The sequence below is a fragment of the Pantherophis guttatus genome, chromosome 18, assembly GCF_059756535.1.
Source record: "Pantherophis guttatus breed Tessera chromosome 18, ASM5975653v1, whole genome shotgun sequence".
NCBI classification, from domain to species: Eukaryota; Metazoa; Chordata; class Lepidosauria; order Squamata; family Colubridae; genus Pantherophis; species Pantherophis guttatus.
In genome coordinates, this window is record NC_142080.1 from 12,494,763 (window position 1) to 12,505,341 (window position 10,579).

Genomic DNA, 10,579 nt, shown 5'->3' on the forward strand with positions numbered 1-10,579 from the left:
GTTGCTGTTGGTGGGAGGGTTGTTTTTTCTTGGTACTTCCTTGATTAGGCTGCTGTTTATTGTTTGGCTGTTTGTCTGGTGTTAATCCCTGCTTATCTGGGTGTTGATTGCTAGGGAGGAGTCTTTTTGTTTTCATCGTCTCTTTTCTTTCTTTACTACATTTACATGCTACCCATCTTTTTTTTTCCAAAGTGACTCTGGCCGCCTTGCAATCCCGTAAAATCATAAATATAGAAACATTAATAGGACTCAGATAAAAAAAAAACCCTATACACCAAAAGTACGAACAACTGATTCCTGAAATAGGATTTCTCCAGGCACATGAATGAATTCAAAGAAAAAGGAATTCTTTTCTATTTTTGGTATTCGTCTTCCTCACAGAGGTCCCGAAAGGTATTGATGAAGGTCGCCCTGTCTTCTCCCGATTCTCCAATGACGGCCACATTTAAGCTGATGTTCTCCAGGGAGGAAAAAGCATCCTGTAGGCGTTTGGTCAGCTGGTCAAAACTCCCCGTCGTCAAGGCAGCCTTGAGGTCCTGGATCTGTTTTTCGGTTAGAGCAATTTTGTCATTCTCCACTTTCTGTGCCATGGGGGTCAACGCTGAACTTTGCTGGACAACCCAGCGAGGAAGATCTGAAGAACCAAGCAAAGAACATCGTGTTAGTAGACGTTGCGTGATAAAACAGAGTCCTGTGTGTAGGTTTTCACCATGCAGGGGTTGACAAAATGTGATCTTGCAGCTGGAATCCCTCGTCCTTCAATCCTGCCACAGAGCAAAGGTTGATAAGCTGCCATTGCTAAAACCTGGTCGTAATTTTAAACAATCATGTGACGTTTTGGTAATATCACCTAAAAATCTTGTAAGACTTTGAGTTCTCCTTTAAAATTCAATGACCTGTTGACCTGATTGGCTGGGGAATCTTATGAGGATTTGTATCCGCAGGAATATATGGATATTGCTATATCCTACCTATTTCAACTCTGCAGCAAAAACATGATAGGTAGATGATTGAGTGATAGATGAGATAGATAGATAAATAGATGGATGGATGGATGGATGGATGGATATAGAAAGATATAGAGATATAGATTAGATAGATAGATAGATAGATAGATAGATAGATAGATAGATAGATAGATAGATAAGTAGATGGATGGATGGATGGATATAGAAAGATATAGAATAGATTAGATAGATAGATAGATAGATAGATAGATAGATAGATAGATAGATGGATAGAGAAAGATATAGAGTTAGAGATTAGATAGATAGAGATAGATAGATAGAGAATGGATATAGATAGATATAGAGTAGAGTAGAGTAGAATAGAATAGAATATATAGAATAGAATAGAATATATAGAATTGAAATAGAAATAGAATAGAATAGAATATATAGAAATAGAATAGAATATATAGAATAGAAATAGAATAGAATAGAATATATAGAATAGAAATAGAATAGAATAGAATAGAATATATAGAAATAGAAATAGAAATAGAAGTAGAATTCTTTATTGGCCAAGTAACCAGGCTGTGTATTTTATAAAACCTTGGATGTTTGTCTTGGCACTGGTGTTTTTTCCATGCTGCCTTTCCTGGAATCACACTGCCATTTCCCCCCCCACATATTAGTATCCTTGGGGAGCCAAAATCCAGGAGCCAAAATAGGGAGGCTCTGCCTTCTCTCCTCTTTCCCAATTATGTTGGGATAGATTTGAAGGCAGGATTAGAATGGCAGACAGGCAAGTTACACCTGTTGCAATCCAAAGCTCGTTTGGAGCGATCTCAACTCTGCGGCAGGAAAGTAATTTCAGCATTATCTCTCCATTATTCCCAGGTCTAAAAACATACAGGTAGTCCTTGACTTATGACCACAATTGGGATCGGAACTTCTGTCATTGCAGGTGATTTTGTGACTTTTTTTTTTTTTTTTGCTGCTGTCGTTATGCAAATCTGGTGGTTCAGGGAGTCACACCTGATTTTACAACCTGGTTTGCCATGGTTGTTAAGCGAATCACTGCAGTTTCTAAGCGAATCACGCGGTCGCTAAGCAAATCTGGCTTCCTCCCATTGAGTTTGCTTGCCGAAAGCTGGCAAGAAAAGTTGCAAATGATGACTGCAGTGTGCGGTGGCAGCCAAAAAAGCCAATGCAATCCTAAATTGCATTAACAGAGGGATTCAATCAAGATCAAGGGAGGTCCTAATCCCACTCTATAAAGCCTTAGTAAGACCACACCTAGAGTCCTGCATCCAGTTTTGGTCACCAAAAAGAGTGACCAAAACTGAGGTTGAAACTCTAGAAAGAGTGCAGAGAAGAGCAACCAGGATGATGAGGGGACTGGAGGCTGAAACATACGCTGAACGGTTGCAGGAACTGGGCCTGGCTAGTCTAGTGAAGAGAAGGATCAGGGGAGACAGGATAGCTTTGGTGGCGCAGCGGACTAAAGTGCTGTTAAGTAGCACTTAGCTGCCAGCTGCCTGCAATTACTGTGAGTTCAAATCTCACCAGGCTCAAGGTTGACTCAGCCTTCCATCCTTCTGAGGTAGGTAAAATGAGGACCCGGATTGTGGGGGCAATAAGCTGACTTTGTATAAAAAAGAACACCGCTTGGGGGGGGGGCAAAAGCCCTACTAAGCAGGTATCTACAAAAGTATGAAGGCTATTGCTTAATGCATTGTAAGTTGCCCTGAGTCTCTGGAGAAGGGTGGCATATAAATCGAACCAATAGATAGATAGATAGATAGATAGATAGATAGATAGATAGATAGATAGATAGATAAATAGCTAGCATCTTCCAATATTTGAGGGGCTGCCCCAGAGAGGAGGAAGGGAAGGCCAGACAAGGAAGAATGGATGGAAACTGATCAAGGAGAGATTCAACCTGGAAATAAGGAGGAATTTCCTGACAGGGAGAACAATCAACCCATGGAACAGAAGTTGCCTTCAGAAGTTGTGGGAGCTTCATCACTGGAGGCTTCCAAGAAGAGACTGGACTGCCACCTCTCAGATATGGTGTAGGGTCTCCTGCTTGGGCGGGGGGTTGGACTAGATGACCTACAAGGTCCCTTCCAACTCAATTAATCTGTTATCTAATCTGTAAACTCCAGGAGACTGTAACCATCATAACTATTTGCGAAATACTTGCGAAGCCCCTGAATTTTGATCGTGAGCGCATGGGAATGGTGCGCCAATTGCAGGCATAATGCCTGGCCATAGTATTCTGCATCACTGGGTGCAGTGTGAGGTCAGCGATGGAACCATAAGCAGGGGGGCGGAAAAAGAAGAAGTCAGCTGAAGGAATGGAAAAGATTTGCATATTTTATAACCAAGAAACACCTGGAAGGCAAACAAAAGCCACTTCTTTACAGGTGTGCTCCGAGAGATGAGGTGAGATAATATTATGTATCGCTTGCATGTTATAGCCCCATAAAACCATAATTTTGAAAAAAAGAACAGAGAATGTTTCTCATGAAGACGCCCAATGTAAATTAATCAAGAAAGAAAGAAAGAAAGAAAGAAAGAAAGAAAGAAAGAAAGAAAGAAAGAAAGAAAGAAAGAAAGAAAGAAAATGTTGTGCTTCACCAGCAGCCTGCAGAGCTAGCAGCGGAGTTGGACTTCTAGGTTGTTTTCCGGCGGTTTTCCGGACTTTTTTCCAGGACATTTTCTGGGCCATTTTTGGCCTGGAAAATGGCCTAGAAAACAGCCCGAAAACAGTCCAGAAAATGGTTTGAAAAATGGCTTGAAAACAGCCCCCCAAAACTGCCTGAAAAGAGTCCCAAAAATAGCCAAAAAACAGGCAGGTCCGCACCCGCCAACTGGTCTTGCACCGGCATTCCGGTTTGGGCAGTCGGTGCCGAAAAAGGTTTACCATCAGTGGTATAGGGACTCCTGCTCCTGCGGGCGGCGGGGGGGGGGGATGTTGGACTAGATGACCTCCAAGGTCCCTTGCAACTCTGTTAGTCTATGTGAAGACATATTCAGGAGCAAACTAGCATTCTTATGCTCTGAACCGTTTTTGGGGAAAAAGAATGCAATGCAGTGGGGGGAAAAAAAAGATTTTGACCTTTAGTGCAAAGGGGAAGTGTGAGTTTCTTTGCACAATTGTGTGCAATCTCCATGGGCTCCCTGCCCTTCATTCCACACCCATCCTCTACTTGAGAAACTGCCAAACCACAGATCAATCCGGTTTACACAACTGCTCAGGACGGCCGCAGGAAACACAAAAGGCAAAGGGTTAACTTGCGGACAAAACCTTGGGGAGCCTGGTGCCTAGAAAGATTCCCCCCCCCTCCTGTGATCTGTGACAGTGGACTGCAACAAAAACAAATTTCCAATGAATAGAATAGAATAGGATAGGATAGGATAGAATAATAAGAGGAGAGGAGAGGAGAATAAAGAGAAGAATGGAATGGAATGGAATGGAATGGAATGGAATGGAATGGAATAGAATAGAATAGAATAGAATAGAATAGAATAGAATAGAATAGAATAGAATAGAATAGAATAGAAAAGAATAGGAAAGAGTCGAGTTGAGTCGAGTCGAGTAGAATAGGGAAGGGAAGGGAAGAGAAGAGAAGAGAAGAGAAGGGAGGGAAGGGGAGGGGAGGGGTGGGGAGAGGAGAGGAGAGGAGAGAAAAGAAAAGAAGAGGAAGAGAAATAGAAATAGAAATAGAAATAGAAATAGAAATAGAAATAGAAATGAAGGGAAGAGAAGAGAAGAGAGAAGAGAAGAGGGGAGGGGTGGGGAGGGGAGGGGAGGGGAGAGGAGAGGAGAGGAGAGGAGAAGAGAAGAGAAGAGAAGAGAAAAGAAGAGAAGAGAAGAGAAGAGAAGAGAAGAGAAGAGAAGAGAAGAGAAAATAGAATAGAATAGAGTTGGAAGGGACCTTGGAGGTCTTCTAGTCCAACCCCCTGCCCAGGCAGGAAACCCTACATCACTTCAGACAAATGGTTATCCAACATCTTCTTAAAAATTTCCAGTGTTGGGACATTCAAAACTTCTGCAGGCAAGTTGTTCCACTTATTAATTGTTTTAAATGTCAGGAAATTTGTTCTAAATTTCTTCTCTCCTTGATTAGTTTCCATCCATTGCTTCTTGTCGTGCCTTCAGGTGCTCTGGAAAATAGTTTGACTCCTTCTTCTTTGGGGCAGCCCCTGAGATATTGGAACACTGCTATCCTGTCTCCCCTGGTCCTTCTCTTCATCAAACTAGACATAGCCGCCCTGAGTCTTCGGAGAGGGGCGGCATATAAATTCAATTGATTAAATTAAATTAAATTAAATTAAATTACCCAGTTCCTGCAACCGTTCTTCATATGTTTTCGCCTCCAGTGGTATTAAGACTTCACGGGCTCTTGATTCTCTCCCTCTGTTTACGCAGCCCAGAACTGTGTTGGCTTTTTTGGCAGCTGCTGCACACGGCTGGCTCCTATCTAAATGGTTGTCCACTAGGACTCCAAGACCCCTCTCACAGTCACCACTATTGAGCGAGGTACCACATGTACGGTACCTGTGCATTTGGTTTTTCTTGCCTAAATGTAGAACATGGCTTTTTTCACTCTTGAATTTCATTTTGTTAGATAGCGCCCAATGTTCAAGTCTGTCAAGATCCTTCCGTATCTTGAGCCTATCTGCTGGAGTGTTGGCTATTCCTGCCAGCTTGGTGTCATCTGCAAATCTGATGAGTTCCCCATCTCTCCCCTCCCCACCTCTCCCACCAAGCCATCAGTGACCGTCTGATAGGCCATGTCAATGGGGAAACCGGATTCACTTAAGAACCGTGTGACTAACTTAACAACTGCAGGTCGTACAGTGGGGCAAAACTTGCTGAAGAACTGTTTCGCTTAGCAGCAGAAATTTGGGGCTCAGTTGTGGTCGTAAGACGAGGACAATCTATAGAAGGAAATCACTGAAAGATCTTGTTTATCCTAAGTATTCGACCACGGCATTGGCTTAAGGACTGCTGCGATCACTTAGTGACCACTGGAGGTTTTATGACGGTCATATGTCGAGGACTATACTATGGGAAAAGGTAGTGTAAATGACAGTTGTAAAAATACAAAACTGCCTATAATGCAAAGAGTAAAAGGAATTTGGGGTCATTGAGTCTGCCTTCCTCCCTTCCTCCCATCCGCCCTCCCTCCCTCTGCTTCCTTCCTTTCTTCCTTCCTTCTTTCCTTCCTTCCTTCCTTCCTTCCTTCCTTCCTTCTTTCCATCCTTCCTTCCTCCCTCCCTCCCTCCCTCCCTCCCTCTGCTTCCTTCCTTCCTTCCATCCTTCCATCCTTCCTTCCTTCCTTCCTTCCTTCCTTCCTCCCTCCCTCCCTCCCTCACTCACTCACTCACTCACTCACTCTCTCTGCTTCCTTCCTTCCTTCCATCCTTCCTTCTTTTCTTCCTCCCACCTTCCCCACCAACAACTTCTGGAGGGAAGCCCTTCCACCGATTAACAGACTAGCAGAAGACCTTGGAGACCCCCTGCTCAAGCAGCAGACCCTCTACAACAGGCACCCTCAAACTACGGCCCACGGGCAAAGAATACGGCCCGCGGAGTGGTGTGATTAAGCCCCGCCCCTTGCCCCGCCCCTAACTGCCTTATCTCCCAGCGAGCCAGCTGCAAGGCCAGCTGAGGGCCAGCTGAGGGGTGATCTCGCCGGTGCAGCCTGGAAAAGCAGCTCTGGGCTTGTAAAGAACTCCTTCAAATTAAAAGTCTTTAAAAACAATTTAAACGGGGGCTTAGGAAGGAGAAAGGCAAAAAAAATGAATCGGCCCCCTCTTTAAAACGTTGGAGGACCCCTGCTCTACAACCTCAGACCAATGGCTGTCCAGAATATTGGGGTGCATCCCAAGGTCTCCTCACCTCCGAGAAGAAAAGCTTCCCGATGGTCTTCTCTCTTAGATCGGGACGGGGCAGGTAGGTGTTGGCCTCTCTGAACATCACCTTCAGCCCCAGTTTAGAGAAGCTGACTAAGTTCCCAAAAGAGCAAATATGGAGAGCTCAGACGAGATCTGCTGGTTAGGGAGAAGAAAATCACCAAGCTAGAGAAATCATGATCTGAATTCAATTACTCAATGAATTACTCCATTGAGAGAATTCCTCAACCTCCCTCTCGCCTCCCACTCTCTCTCACCCTCCCTCTCTTTTTCACTCTTCCCTTCCCTCCCTTTCTTCCCCTCTAACCTTTCCTCTCCCTCACTTTCGCCTTCTGTGTCTCCCTCCCTCCTTCTTTCTCTCCCTCTCCCCTCCCTGAGACTGATTTCTAGGATCTTACCCAATGAATCCAAACACAGGATGCAGTGAACCAATGCTCTTTATTGATCAACGTTTCTATTACAGGTATTTAGCTGGAAGTGGCCCCTGGACGCCTGGACCATGTCTTAAGTACCTGGGAGGCGGAGCTAAGGGAAGGAGGGGTCAGGGGAGGATCTAGGTGGATGTAGAGTTAACCCTTATCATACCTGGGATGATGAATGGTGGGCATTTATACATAACAAATCCCCCTCTAAATGCCCAACAGTTGGACCTGTTACAGAATCCATGGATCAGGCCGAATAACTGGCACGAGTCAATCATTTGAATAAGTCTCTTTTATTTACAGGTTCATCATTACGTCACATACTGCATCTGGAAGTGGAAGTCGGGGAAGAGTGTGTCTACTTTTTATACTTGTGGGCGGAGATTCAGGTAAGGAGTGGTCAGTGGGTGGTACTGACCAAGTGAGTATTGTAGTTAACCCCTGCACTACTGTGTCCCTGTTGACCCCTGGCATGAGTAAGGCATTTATTTCTGACAAATCCCCCTCTAAATGCCTGACCTGTGGCTGTGGATCTGACTGTTTAAATGGTGCCCAAGGGCGGATATTGAGTTTGGATACCAGGTGTGAGTGTTGCCTGCCCTGTAGTGGTTTCGTGAGTATGTCTGCAGTCTGTTCTTCTGTGTCGCAATGTATGGCCTTTACAAATCCGATTTTAGAGAGCTGTCTCACATGCTTGTACTTTATGTCAATATGCCTGGATCTCTGCCCTACCGCGTCGGCCATGGAGATTTCTATAGCGGCCTTGTTGTCTTCGTAGATGTTTATCGGATACGCAGGTTTGCACCACACACTGGCGAGTAGGTCGTCAAACCAGATGAGGTTGTTTGCGGCCTTGGATAGGCATATGTACTCCGCCTCTGTGATTGAAGTGGCCACTAAGTTTTGCTTACCCATGTACCAATGCACCAGACTATTGTTCAAGTAGAATACGTATCCTGATGTGCTTTTCCAGCTTTTGGTGTCACCGGCCCAGTCAGCATCAGCATAGCAGGAGAGGACGGGCTCATTGGACGGCTCTGGTTCTAGGACTAGACATGCGTCGGCACTTTGCTTCAGGTACCTCAGTACCCTCTTTACAGCGTCCCAGTGGTACATGGTGGGTTTGCCTATGTGCCTGGACAATAGATTAACTGATAATGCAATATCTGGCCTGGTCCAGTTGGCGATATATAAAAGAGAGCCTATGACTGACCTGTACAGTGTGTCAGTCGATCGTTTTCAGCATAAAGGCGCAGCACATGCTCTCTTTCTTGAAAAAGGTACATTTGCACGTCACTCAAAGCCGTCTGCAGTTCTGCAATTTCTTCTTCTCGCTGACGCATTTCCCATTGCAACTTGTGCTGTTCATCATAAGACGCTTTGACTGCAAGCTTATCATTGCCAAAGTAAACCCTGATTCTCTGTGCGTTACTGGTGATTATTTCCTATCGCAGTTCTGAACGAACGACAAGCCGAGAGTTGTCTTCAAACTCGGGTGATTCACCATGTGTATTTTTTAGGAAGTCCGGCTGCATGGGTGATTCACACCCCTTGGCATCTGCCATGTTGCATTTGTGTAGTATTTCTTCTATCTTTTCTTTCTGGGACAGTTGAAAGCCCTTAGGTGTTTCGTTGACCTGCACGCCTAGGTATCTGTTTATTTTCCCTAGGTATTTTAATGTGAAGTGTTCACTTAGTTTACTGGCGAAGGCGTTGCGGTTCCCTTCGTGTTTACTGATGTAAAGTATGTCGTCCACGTAGACTAGGATGTATTCTGGTGAATCCCCCTCTCTCCTAGTGAAAAAACAGTTGTCGGCTATGGTTGCTGTAAATCCCATTGACTTCAGGACCTCAACCAGGCACTCATACCAGCGTTTGCCGGATTGTTTCAGTCCATATAGGTTTTTGTGAAGTAGCCAGGTGTCCCCCCCTGTTGGTCTCTTTACTGTGTGGTGCCCTAACGTATATTTCCTTATCTAGGTTGGCATGCAGGTAAGCTGTCTATACATTGAACTGATGTACCTCTAGTCCTAGCAGGGAAGCGATGACCAGGGCACTCTTGACACTTTCAGTCCTTACAGTTGGTGAGTAAGTGTCAGTGTAGTCTTCTGGGAACCTCTGGGCAAATCCCTGGGCAACCAGCCTAGCCTTGTACAGGTTTTGGCCACCCTCCAGGTTCTTGATTTTGAAGATCCACCTGGTACCTATCGTATTTTTGCCCTCTGGAACCTCGGCTGGAATGTAAACTTCTAGCTCTCTCAGACTGTCCATTTCCTTGGCCATGGCTGATTCCCATTTCGACCTCTCCTCTTGTGGTAGTCTCAATACCTCTTCATATGAGTTAGGTGTGATATGGTTCGTGTGTATGTGCATCACATAGTCATTTAACCTTCTTGGTAATTGGTTCCTGGTTGATCTGACTGGCCTATCTGTCGTTTGTTCGGTGTCATGTAAGTACCTGGCTTCCTTTTGTGTTAGTGAGTCTACACTTATCTTGGGGTGATTCCCTTTCCATTCCTCAACCTTGATGCCTTGGAGCTTGGGTTTGTGTTCCTTCCTTTCCTGTCTATCTGCCGTTTCGTGTTTATCTTGCACTTGCTCGTCTGGCCTAGTCTCCTGCCTGGTGGATACCTCGTTGAGGTGTATCCTGGACCAGTTAGCTTGTTCATGGAATACCGCTGTCCTAGAGATCACGAATCTGTCGTTATTGTCCACAAATCTGAACCCCTTGGTACCTGGCTCGTACCCCATAAATCTCAGTCTCCTGGATACTTTGTCCCCCTTCCTGCGCAGCTGTTTGGGTATATGGACATCAGCAGTTACGCCGAATACATGTAGGTGTGCTATCTGTGGTTTTTTGTTGTACATGAGTTCGTATGGCGTTTTGTCTATTACACTGGACCAGGTTCTGTTGAGTGTGTAGTTTGAGTAAACTAAGGCCTCAGACCAAAAATGTTGACCAATTCCCGCGTCCTCTAAAGCGCACCTGATCATAGTCTGTAGCGTGGAATTTCGTCGTTCTACGACACCGTTCTGAAAGGCCGAGAACGGGGACGACGTAAAGTGAAGCACGCCTTTGGATCTGAGCCAATGAGAGAAATCCTTTGACAGGAACTCAGATCCTCTGTCTGTCATGATTTGTTTGATTTGTGTGTTGTTTTGAGTCTCTACCCTTTTGTAGAACTCTTTGAATTTTTGGAAGGCCTCATCCTTTCGTTTTAGAGTATAGACGAAGCCATAACGACTATAATCGTCTACGATGGTGAGAAAGTATCTTTTCTTGTA